The sequence below is a fragment of the Austrofundulus limnaeus genome, unplaced genomic scaffold (genome assembly GCF_001266775.1).
Source record: "Austrofundulus limnaeus strain Quisiro unplaced genomic scaffold, Austrofundulus_limnaeus-1.0 Scaffold191, whole genome shotgun sequence".
In the NCBI taxonomy this organism is placed as follows: Eukaryota; Metazoa; Chordata; class Actinopteri; order Cyprinodontiformes; family Rivulidae; genus Austrofundulus; species Austrofundulus limnaeus.
In genome coordinates this window covers 902,565-914,957 of record NW_013952593.1, presented here as the reverse complement: position 1 = coordinate 914,957, position 12,393 = coordinate 902,565, and the positions used below count along the sequence as shown (strand labels likewise).

General features: G+C 38.0%; 1 protein-coding gene across 1 annotated transcript in view; it reads right to left on the bottom strand.

Moving 5' to 3' along the window:
• Positions 1 to 3,430, bottom strand: part of zgc:194930 (uncharacterized) — a 32,751-nt gene extending 29,321 nt beyond the window's left edge. The window contains exon 1 of the mRNA XM_014018390.1: positions 3,186 to 3,430. The gene's annotated coding sequence lies outside the window, so the exon portion shown is untranslated. The remainder of the gene's footprint in view (positions 1 to 3,185) is intronic.
• Between the last annotated feature and the right edge of the window lie 8,963 nt (positions 3,431 to 12,393).

The following is a 12,393-nucleotide window of genomic DNA, read 5'->3' as shown; positions in this document are numbered from 1 at the left end:
ATTTCTGCCTTAAACTAATTTTCTTTTTTGCTATCTGAAACAGAAAATGAAACTCAAATCATTTAAAAAATTTTGCTCATCCCCTTTTGACACTAAGAATGAGAAACGCTTTGTTTGAATTTTAATTTCAGTATTTTGAAACAAAAATCAAATATCCACTCAATTCTTGTTTTTTAATACCCGTTTCCAAAATGAAAAACCAACGACCAAAAGATATACTGACCAAATCTATATACAAGTAATTTAATACATTAATCTGAAAGCCAAGATTAATACATCCTTTTCCAAAAGCTGAATTGTCCCTTTGCTAGAATCCCATTTTTGATTTTGGCCCCCTGTTGAACTGAGTTGGACCACCTTGATGTACATTATAACCCTACTTCAAACAACTGGAACTGTCCTTTTAACAAGACGGACACGTTTTTCTCAAAAGCTAACACTTTTTTTGCTTATCGCCTTTTAACAAAAAGACAAAAGGCCTTATTTGCCTGTGTCTGTTAGCAAAATATCTACTTTATAATGAAAGCTGCAGGGAAAACAATCGATCTACAAACTGATTAACTTTTAGAGTTAATCCAGTTCACAGCTGATTAGCCAACTCAGACTATGACTCAGTCGGTTCTACAAAATACTTAGCTGTAATCCGGTGTGGTAGTAGCTGAGAGTCATCCTCAACACACACAGTAAGGGTGACGGTGCTCCGTGCTATTTTCAGAGTGACCATGATGGCGGTTTACCTGCGATTCCAGAACGACTCATCGTTATCTCTCACACGTTGTCTGAGCTTGTTTGTTGTTCGATGTAAACAACAGGGTGCAAAGCTCACGTTTAAATGCTGCTTCCCGTGCAGCCCGACAAGCAGCAGCAGCCAAGTGACAACACAAACGGGGCAAAGCAGGATTTACATCCACTTTTAATGCCTTGGTTTGTCTAATGAGCTGCTGACAGGTGGAGTCGGCCACTAAAGACAACAAAATTGTTTCAGCAAACCACACGGCTCTCATGACTTGGGAAATGTTACCTGCCTGGGGCTCAGAGAGCAGGTTTCAGACACACACACACACACACACACACACACACACACAGAGCTGGATTACACGAACACTACTATATACCGTGCAATACACTTTAACTGTAACTAAAGCTGTAGTATTCTGTGAAGAAATGCATTTTCCCACAAACTTTAATGAGCTCAGTATCTAAAAGTGTCTGAGTTATCCCCAGTTTTGACTTGGCTCATGTCACTTAGCTAAATTAGACAGGCAACAAAAGTTAATGAGCTGTACATGGACATACAGTAAGTGACTCATGAGACACAGCGGGTAAAATAAGTATTGAACACGTCACTATTTTTCTCAGTAAATAGAGGTACTAATGACATGAAATTTTCACCAGATGTTGGTAACAACCCAAGTGATCCATACATACAAAGAAATCAAACCATAAATGTCCAGAAATGAAGTTATTTGTAATAATGTGGAATGGCACAGGGAAAAAGTATTGAACACRCTTACTGAAATTTATCTAATACTTTGTACAAAAGCCTTTGTTGTCAATGACAGCTTCAAGACGCCTCCTGTATGGAGAAACTAGTGGCATGCATTGCTCAGGTGTGATTTTGGCCCATTCTTCCACACAAACAGTCAAACAGTTTGCCAGTAGCATATGCTGAAAAACAGCCCCACACCATGATGTTCCCACCTCCAAACTTCACTGTTGGTATGGTGTTTTTGGGCTGATGTGCAGTGCCATTTGACCTCCAAACATGATGTGTATTCTGGCATCCAAACAGTTCAATGTTGGTCTCATCTGACCAGACTATATTCTCCCAGTATTACACAGGCTTGTCTAAATGTTGTGCAGCAAACTTTAAAGGAGCTTCAACATGCTGTTTCTTCAGCAGTGGAGTCTTGCGTGGTGAGCGTGCATACAGGCCATGGTGGTTCAGTGCATTACTTATTGTTTTCTTTGAAACAATCGTACCTGCTAATTCCAGGTCTTTCTGAAGCTCTCCACAAGTGGTCCTTGGCTCTTGGACAACTCTTCTGATAATTCTTTTCACTCCTCTGTCAGAAATCTTGTGAGGAGCACCTGGTCGTGGTCAGTTTATGGTGAAATGATGTTCTTTCCACTTCTGAATTATGGCCCCAACAGTGCTCACTGGAACCTTCAGAAGTTTAGACATTCTTCTGTAACCGATGCCATCATTATGCTTTGCAACAATAAGGTTGTGAAGGTCTTGAGAGAGCTCTTTACTTTTACCCATCATCAGATGGTTCTTGTGTGATACCTGGCCATCATTTGGGACTGAACCAGCTGATATTAACTTGCACTGACAAGGGGCAGGCTTGCTTTCTAATTACTGAGAGAGTTCAGCTGGTGTCTTGGCTTTCCATGCCTTTTTACACCTCCCTTTCTTCATGTGTTCAATGCTTTTTCCCTGTGCCATTCCACATTATTACAAATAACTTCATTTCTGGACATTTATGGTTTGATTTCTTTGTATGTATGGATCACTTGGGTTGTTACCGACATCTGGTGAAAATTTCATGTCATTAGCACCTCTAGTAATATATTTACTGAGAAAAATGGTGACGTGTTCAATACTTATTTTACCAGCTGTATTTTGCTAACAGACAGACTCACAGAAACACGGGCCAAAGCAAGCCGGGAGGACCGGACAGTGTTTGGGTCCAGGGTTCAGCAGGGCAGCTAACATGTTTGCAGATAAGGCTGCTCAGAATCAGAGCCTCTTCCTCCTCCATCAACACTAACCAGCCTCCATTCACAACAACCACAAACATTTTCTATTTGTTTTCATACTAACAAACATCAATAAACACACAATTACTACACACTACTGGCGCTTTTCAGACTCACGACTTTAACACCTGCTACTCCTTATTAATCGTGCATTAATTACATTTTATAGTGTTTTAAAGCCATTCAGAGTGCACATCTTTACAGTGAAACTATACATTTAGCTGTTAGCTAGCAGTTAAATTATTATTACTTTTTTTAAATGGCGGCGCATTTTATTTATTTCTATGTTTTCGTTCTTCGGGTCGACAAGTCATCCACCTGTCGAAGCTAAGCCGTAATAACAAGACAATATGTGTACAGTAAGTCCAAAGGTGGACGTAATATAAAACAAAAATGACATAAAAAGCGCAGTTTGAACGCACCTGTACGGAGCGAAGGTGTGGCACTTTGCCTCAGGTATCAAAAACACACGGATGTCATTGAACGTGTTCGGTCTCTTCCGGTCCTTTTCATTAAAACATGAAAATAAAAGCAGGTGTAAAAAAAAAGTAACGTCAGGTTAAAAGAAACGTATCTCTGCGGCTACGAGTTGTTGAGTCGAGTCCCTGAGAAGAGTTGCCCCTCCTCGGTGACTCCACGGTCCCATGTCTTGAGTGAACTGCTGATGAGTTAGTTAACTTAGTTAGTTTACACTGTGGAAAGCTAGCGGAGCTACAGAAAACTGCTTCCGGTGGAACGTTTCACAATAAAAGCCGACCGTACACCTCAAAATGTGTATCTGGTCTGGTCTGTCTTTAATTTTTAAACTTTTTACTATCTGTAAAGCATTATTATCATCAATTAAGTCTAGTTTACTGTGTAACACATTTAAAACAAATTAGTGGATTTATAAAATGCAATTAAAGTGAAAACCTTTGTGGTTGCTTTATTTAATGTTTTAAAATCCTCCTATAAAATAAATTTTGACTTTGACGTTCACTATAAAACTTTCACGTCATAAAAAGCATCAGTAACTGATGATGAAATTCTTCTGGCTGACCTTAATTTACTTATTTACCCACACCTGAAGTTAATATTTTTTAGCTGTTTATAATTTCCTGTTGTGAACACATTCAGCTTGACATAACTCAGCTGCCTTCTTACTTTTCATGATGATCATATGACTCAGATGTGATTAGGGTGAAATAATTCGTTACCACTTGTTCACCATTCAAAAGTTCAACTCAAACTAGTCTTGGAAAAAAGAAAAAAAAACACTACACTTAAAAAATTAACAATGGTTTTGGGTGCAAAGATTACTTTGGGACTCAAAAATCAAAACTTTGAAGTTGGGTTCTGTGGAAAGGATATAAATAAATATTATCCTACCAGTTGTAGATGATTCTTTTAATGACATCACTTTGTAAAAGAAAGTCTAATATTGATATTGATGTGCTAACTGCAAATCTGAGCAGGACAAAGGTCAAAGTTGATATATTTTGACGTAAAACAATTCAATCTAAAAAATTGACAGTAGTTCATGTGAATGCTGCTTTGTAACTCCTAACATCCTCATCAGTTTCACATTGCATCATTATTGTGACGGAAATATTACGGGATTTCTGTCTAAAGTGACCCAGGCTGCACCAGAAGTGCTACAGCTAGGTGATAGTGCCATTATTTGTGGTTGCAAATAGCCACTGAATTCTCTGTAAATAACAGTTTAAGGTAAGATGGCAGTGATGGGCACAGCTGACCAAAAAGTTTGTTTCAATAACCACTAATCCGCTAAACAAGAATATTAGCTGTTTAGCTTCTGCTGAACAGGTGCAGAAATAATGTAGGTTAATGCTAATCGCTAAGATATCAGGTGGGTGGGATCATTTGTGGCAAATTAGCCAATCCAAATGAGCTATAGCTTTCTGACTTGTGACACTTCCAGTTTAACCATTTCAGAATAAAAGCATTTCTTTGATCAAGTTTGTATTTCATCACAATTGAAGTTAATCAAACAACAAATAGCAAATACTTACTCTGCCATATTTTATGACAAAATTTTTGCTTTTGTTATTTGAATGTTGTTAAATGTTATTTAATTTCTTTTTGATGCTCTTACTTTGAAGTTTTTGCTGCTAAAGATGCTACATGCAACACACACGGTGCCTGACACGTCCAGCACTGCTTGTAAGAGGGGATAGTTTTTATTTAACTCAGGATAAATGCAATAAAATAGTCTTACACTTGTGAATTTCTTTATTGGGCTCAAAATTAGTGGAACCTAATTGGCCTGCTAATGGTTTCCAAATTTAGCAAAAAAAGCTAATCCGCTAAATAAGAAGATTGTTCTGCTATTAGCGGTTTAGCGGAACTGTGCCCACCAATGTAAGATGGCATCAATCCTGTTTGGAGTCAGCTAGTGAAACTTTATTTCTCCAAAATGGAGCAAAGCTCCTTCTACAACAGGTAAGATGTTTATTGTTCATTGTCTTGAACTGACACTTTAAGCGCCTCTCTGAGGCTAAACCTGAATTCAGTTAGTTTCTCTGTGTATTGTGTTTTGTGATGGAAAAATACTCCTGAAGACACATCCAAAAAAACCGGTTTGAGTGTTTACATGGCCACACAGACAGCTCATCCTGAAATAACTCAAAAACACTGAACATAAAAGCAAACAGCAAAGAACATGCAGGTCGGCAACGACGAATGAAGGTTAAACGTTCTCTACTGAGTGATTATTAACGTGTATTTGTAAAAAAAAAAAAGTGAATGCTTCTCAGAATGTGTCTGTATTTTTATTCATAGTATTTCAGATATAGGCACACAATGTTTTGGTTTTTTTTTTCTGTTTAGGCATCAGCCAACAGGAAGCCATCTAACAGCACAAAACAGTGAAATGTGACACATCGAATGCAAAACAGAGCCTTCCAAGACGTTTTCTAAGACGGAACCAGTGATCCTGTGGAGAGGGTTTTCACTTCACTGCCTCTGCCATCTTTTTTGTTTTTTAAACATTTATTTTTACAACAGAGATTTTTGGGAATAAATCTAGAACTACAGAAATGGTATTTTTCGGTGAAACCGCAGTGTGAATGCAAAGTGCGGAAGTCAAAACAAACCTTTATTCACAAAACCAGGATACTCCCATCTGTCCAACCTGAAGTATCACAAACAAGCCGCTCTTTCCTACAAATCACCTGAAATCAAAGCGGAGTGTCGTATCTTCTTCTTCAGAGGATTTAGGTCAGGGCTCGTGGGCCGTTATCTGTTCTCCTCAGGTCTAGGCTCGATGCAGTGTGGAGATGTGAGACAAGACGAGATAAAAGTGAAGAAATACGTAAGTTGTGCTGTTATTGACTCGCCTCAGCAACATACTGTAAAGAATACTAACTCAGCTGAGCCCCATTTTTATTCAAACCTACCAAAGACTAACCCAGTCATGACTAGAACTGGTAAATCCTTATGGAACCGAGTTAATCTGAGTCAATGACTAAAATAACCTGGTTCATTTGAGTCGTTCACACTGAGCAACTCACCACCCCAATTAAAAATGTATTTATATATACATAAAACAGTTATAACTTAACACACAAATATATGAACAAACATCTTACAGATGATTTAACCAAACTTGAGATGTCAAAAAAATAAATAAATAAACCATTTGTGTTACACGTATGTTATCTATGTAAACATGCCTATGTGTGCCTCACGTGGAGTCCGCAGCATTTCATGATTGTTTATTAACCTGCAGAAATGACCGAACTCGTGAGTCCGAGGCATTTGTGGGGAGCTAACAGGGATCCCAGTCCATAGCATATCCAGTGAAGCTTCTGTGTTTTGTTTTGTTTTCTCTTGTTTGCTAATTTGCGTATTTTCATTTAAAAAAATTTTACTCGCTGACTGTAATCTATAGTTTGCCAGATAACTTTAAGGATTCTTGTTAATTTAGACCTTGGATTTGAGGGACCTGATTCAGTGTGAGGACTCGAATCATTAACCTGGGTAGATCAGGAACCGACTAGCTCTAGGTGGCAGGTCCTTGTGCATCATTGTAGGAGGGGGACAACAGTGCTTATAAGGCTGCGTTTTCCTGAAACTCTGGGCTTCCAGTCAGTCCTGGAGACACCATCCTACCAGTCAGTCTCAACATTTTATGACAGGTTTGACAGACTGAACACCCACCGAAACTTCCTAGTAACACTTTGGAACTGAGTCACACTCACCCAGGTCCTAAATCTCTGTAAGACAGCAGGTCCAGAAGGAAGCGTCACCCAGAGACCAGACGCATCAATGACCAGTGGTGCTCCAGTAGCCGTAAACTGTCTGGAAAAGTAGTTGCTCTCACATCCAAACTCTACCATCTAAGCTACAGTTCACCTGTCTGAACAGGTCAGTGGATGATGTCGTTACTGGACTGTAACAGAACATAAGCTAGTGATAATGTCCTGGGTCAGAATACTGTCCCTCGTCCTTTATTCATGAGGCCCAGGATGTGTTGTCAGCATATTTCATGATGACTGTGTCGTTATTGTTGGAGACAACGGTTGTGGGTGTAAAGCATGAAGACGTTGAAGAGCCTGAGGAAGCAATTTTGTAGAGATCTGGTGCTGATTGTCGAAGGCTTTTAGGAACTAATTGCTGGAGGCAATCAGGACCCCCAGGTTGGGCATCTTTGGGATCAATTTTATTGGTGGATTAGTGTTGAAAGCAGAACTGTAGTCGAAGGAAAGCATTCTGACTTCTGGAAGGGAGCTCAACTGCTTTCTCTTCATCACCAGGGGGTTCAAAGTGGATGGACAGCCATAAGTTCCTCAGCCTTCACGTCCCATTGGATTTAAAATAGTATATAAACACTAAACCCACACCAAAGGGCCCAGAACTGCATTTCATAAGACTGCTCAGGAAGACTGGGACTGGCCTACATGGGCCCGCCTGGTGGAGCGCAACCATCCATGGACTTCGTCTACAAACAACCGTGTATACAGTGAGCCATCCAAACAATTAAAGACTGATTCCACACTGCTTACTCTCTCCTCGAGCATAAAATCCTTCCATCCAATGAGGAAGAGCAGTTGGATGACAGCTCCCTAAATGTGCTTCTCTTTTGAGGCTGTATTTAATATGCCTTATTATTCATTATCTCTGATTTATTCTTATCTAATGTTCATATCTTATGATTTATTGCCTTATTTTGATCTCAAGTTGAGGGTTGTAAATGTKCCGACACATCATCGACCACTTAGCCTGTCGACCCTGAGAGAACTTTTCCTCCATGCTATAAACAGGTAACGTTTTGAGCTGTTTCTACTGCAGGTAAGATGAGAACTTCACGGTACAACACATCAAAAACACATTTTTCTTTTGAAGTGTTTAGTCACACGTGGTTTATTTGGCCAGCCAGCAAGGAAGAAAAAAAAAAGAAAAAGAAAGGGAGTATTATATGGGTGACACGGCTTCCCTCTCAACAGAGAATACAGTAGGAGTTATATTATAGGTAAACACTGATGACAAAGGCTTTTTTTGCTTTGAACTTTAAGGCCGCTGACAGGAAAGTGGCTATTTTAATCCTGGGTAGATATAGTTTGACTGTACACAGACCTGTTGAGAAATCCTGCTCAACAAACAAGCGGTGTAATTATACGCCTGTTGCAGCGCCGCAGGTGGAATTTGCTTGTGACAGTCGAGCCCTTGTTGTCCTAAGGACTGGAAGCAGCACCAACAGACATGAGCTCACCATCATTACAATGAAAGGCGTGGCCAAGCCCGCCAAGCACTGCTGACCTGTTGTTGCTGTGGAGACAACACGCGCGTGCACACGCTCACACAGACAGATTCGTTTAGAGTGACACCACTGGGGAAATTAAAATGGTAGCCCAAAGCAACAGGGTTTTATTGGCCAATCGCAGCTTGAACCTGAATGTGTTTACTTTGCGAGTTTGTGTGTGTGTGTGTGCATGGCCCAGGTCACCGTGAAGGTTTTTCCTTGCACACGCTTCGCCGAACGATCGCAACACTATCAGCCAAGCGTCGGAGAACTGTTCACCACGCTTGTCTGGCGTTGGGAATCAAGCACAAAGTAGCAATTACTGGCCTATCAAGTCGTTTCACAGCTCTGTTCTGGGTGTATTTCAGGGTGTTGACGCTGTGAGTTGTGGCAGGATAAAATCGACGTGAGCCGGCTTTCTTTTTTCTGCAGCTTAACATAGAGCTGCTGGTTATTCAGCACTGGGTTGCTTGTGAGCATTTACAAACCACAAAAGGGATAAGTTGGATCTTTTAAAGTGGCAATCAGAAAGTAAACCTGTGTCAAATACCCGCCCCACATAGGAGACAGGTCTGGGCCTAATATAGTGTCAAGCTGGCACTGCTTTTAAGATGGCATGCCACAAATGGTCCAGTTGTGGTTTGGTTTATGTGGTCGGGCTCATGCATAGACCCATTTCTGGCAAATTACATCTGGACCACCAAATGGTCATCACTCTTTGCAGTATCCGGGCTGAGTGTCACAGCATTGTATGGGCCAGACAAATGTTGCTACGTGAGACTTTTCCATTCGTTTTACAAGCGTCATTTGGACATTATTGAAATCGAACGTGCTTTAAGAAGACAGCAATCTGCTTTGGCTTTGCCAAGTTGTCTGCCAAATCAGTTAAAACTCACCAAACTGGACTCAAACTCAAATATTTACTATTCATAACCTTTCTACAGAACATGACTCCCAAAGAGCCTAACTGTGACTTTGACTCCAATGAAAGCCAGAAAGAGCAACGTGGAGGCAAAAAATTGAACCGTTTTATTACATTAAAATGTTTTATACAAACAATGCATACACACTAGGTTCATATTGCTTCAGACATAATTTTTTTTAGTTTAATTTCCAGTTAAACAACTCTGTAACAAAATGTAAGTACAACATTTATGAAAATATAAATCTCTAAACAGGTAAGTCAGTCCTGACAATAAAAAGAATACCATAGAAACATTCATGACCAGTATGTCAACTATAAGTTGCAAACATGTAAGTTGTTCAAAGTCATTCAAGTTACATAACATACAATAATACCATTTACTGGCTTCCATATGGACACATTCAAATATACTCTTAAACTGGCATTCCAATATATTTTATATTTTATAAGAGGATTGTTTTTAAACTTTATTTTTTAAATTTTTTTTGCAAAGATAGCACATTTTTTTCTATCAGAAACATAATCACAGTCGAACACTTCAGCAATTTGGTAACTATAATTACAGTACAAGGCTTAAAAAAACAAACGAGACAGTTAAACTAAAACTATATTTGGAACTTTGGCAATTACATATTAGGATATTTTATTCTTTTTATTAGTCATATATTTTTGATTCAGAAAGTCTTGAGTTGGGAAATTTTAAAGCTTGGTTTTAATACCAGTTTTGAAAATTTCCTAGGGCTTAATTAACCGTTTAAAAGGAGTAAACTCAGAATACAATGGAGTAGCCCTTAAAAGGTAGATGTCAGAGTGAAAGTGTTTGTGTTCTTGTTGATCTTATTTGCAGTCGTGTCTATCAAAGATTAGATTTGTAAAAACTCAAAACTGCTAAAAAAAACTTTTATTTTGAGTTATGCTTTGTAGAAAGCTTCTTGCTAGGTACAGCCTCAAAAAATGCCAAATACTGTTTGTTTATTAGTACATCTTTATTTCAGCCTGTGTGATGATACCAACACCTCGTGTCCGAAAGTCCATACTATGCACTAAATGCATACTATGTGTGCTTTTACTATAAACTCCTATGTACATAATGTATGCTTCACTGTACATTTAGTTACCTTTATTTTTGAAAATGAYTAACGCAAACCACAGACCAGGCTAAGCTAGACTAATCTAAGCTAAACCTAACCAAAGATGAGCTAAAACAAAGCTATGCTAAATTATACTAAGCTAATCTTCACTAGGCTAAAAAAAGACAAGCTAAGGTAAAGAGAGGCTAACTTATGCTAAGCTAARCCTATTGATTTAAACCAAACAGGGACGAGCTAAGCAAGCTGGGTTGACTTATGCTAAACTAAACCAAGCAGGGCAGAGCTAAAATTAGCAAAGCTAAGCTAAATTACATGGAACTAAGCTAAACAAAACGGGGACAAGCTACAATCAACTAAGATAGTTTAAATTATACTAAGCTAAATTTAACATACAAAATTACGATGGAGTATTAGGGCCACACAATATATTTTTTTTATTATTATTACAACAATAGTCATAATATAATAATATTATGAGATTAAAGTCATAATTTTAGGAATATAAAAGTCATATTATTGCAAGAAAAAAGGTCATATTATGAAAAAAAGTCATAATATGAAAATTGTCGTATTCTCACGTGACATATCTATTTTCTGTTCATTTCCTCCTTTTTTCCTCACACCTTGGACAGCCATATGTCTCTGTGTTTATAAAGTAGTGCGCGACGACTTGGCCGGTTCACTGTAGTGCAATATGCTTTCATCCAAATTAGCTATGTGTCGACTAAAGCTGCCAATGCATCCATTAATTACAATAAAGCTTTATTATATAGTCATTTGCACAATTTTTGAAGTCCTGCTACTGATATTTTGATGCTAATGTGCTAAAAGATTAACTAGGAATACTAAAGAACAACGACAAGTTCCTCAACATTCCTCATTTTAATGCAATGGTAACTGCATGCTTTTTTGTGTAAAGGGTATAATATTACGACTTTAATTTGAGAATATTATGATTTTTTTCCCTCATAATATCATGACTTTAATCTCGTAATGTTACGACTTTATTCTCATAATATTATGACTTTAATCTCGTAATGTTACGACTTTATTCTCATAATATTATGACTTTAATCTCGTAATGTTATGACTATATTCTCATAATATTATGACTTTAATCTCGTAATGTTACGACTATATTCTCATAATATTATGACTTTAATCTCGTAATGTTACAACTTTATTCTCATAATATTATGACTTCATTTTTGTATGACTTTAATGTCGTAATATGACTATATTTTCGTAATTTTAAATAATAAAAATAAAAAATCTCGTGTGGCCTTAATACCCCGTTGTACAAAATAAACCAAGCAGGGGAAAGCAAAGCTAAGCTAAGCTAGGCTAACCTAGGCTAAACCAAATCAAGCAACTCAAAGAAACTACAAAGGAACTAGCTAAGATAACTTAATTTTAGCTAAGCTATATTAAGCCTTGCTAAACTATGCTAAGATAAGCTAAAATAAACTAAACAAAGCTAAAATAAAGACACTTTGAAGGGTGTTAACAGTAGAGTGCATGTGTCAACACTGGTATGGCAAAAACACTTAATATTACGCCCAGCTGACTGAAAATTTACACTTTAACCAAAACCGAAAATTTGCTGAATTATTAGCATGCCACTTTACTGTGTTCTCTGTATTTTAAGCAAGTGTYGCGTCCAGTGCTTTCAAACATCGTGTGCATTTTGCGATTTAATGGCTTTGTATTAAGGCTTTGAACACAGTTAAAAAACCTCATATTAGTTTAGCAGAGAACTACATAGCATGTTAGTATGAAATGTCGGACACAGGCACTAACAATGGACATTTCAAAGCCTGCAYTACCTTTTGTAAAGCTAGAAAAGAAAAGTTACAATAAAGTCAAAATGA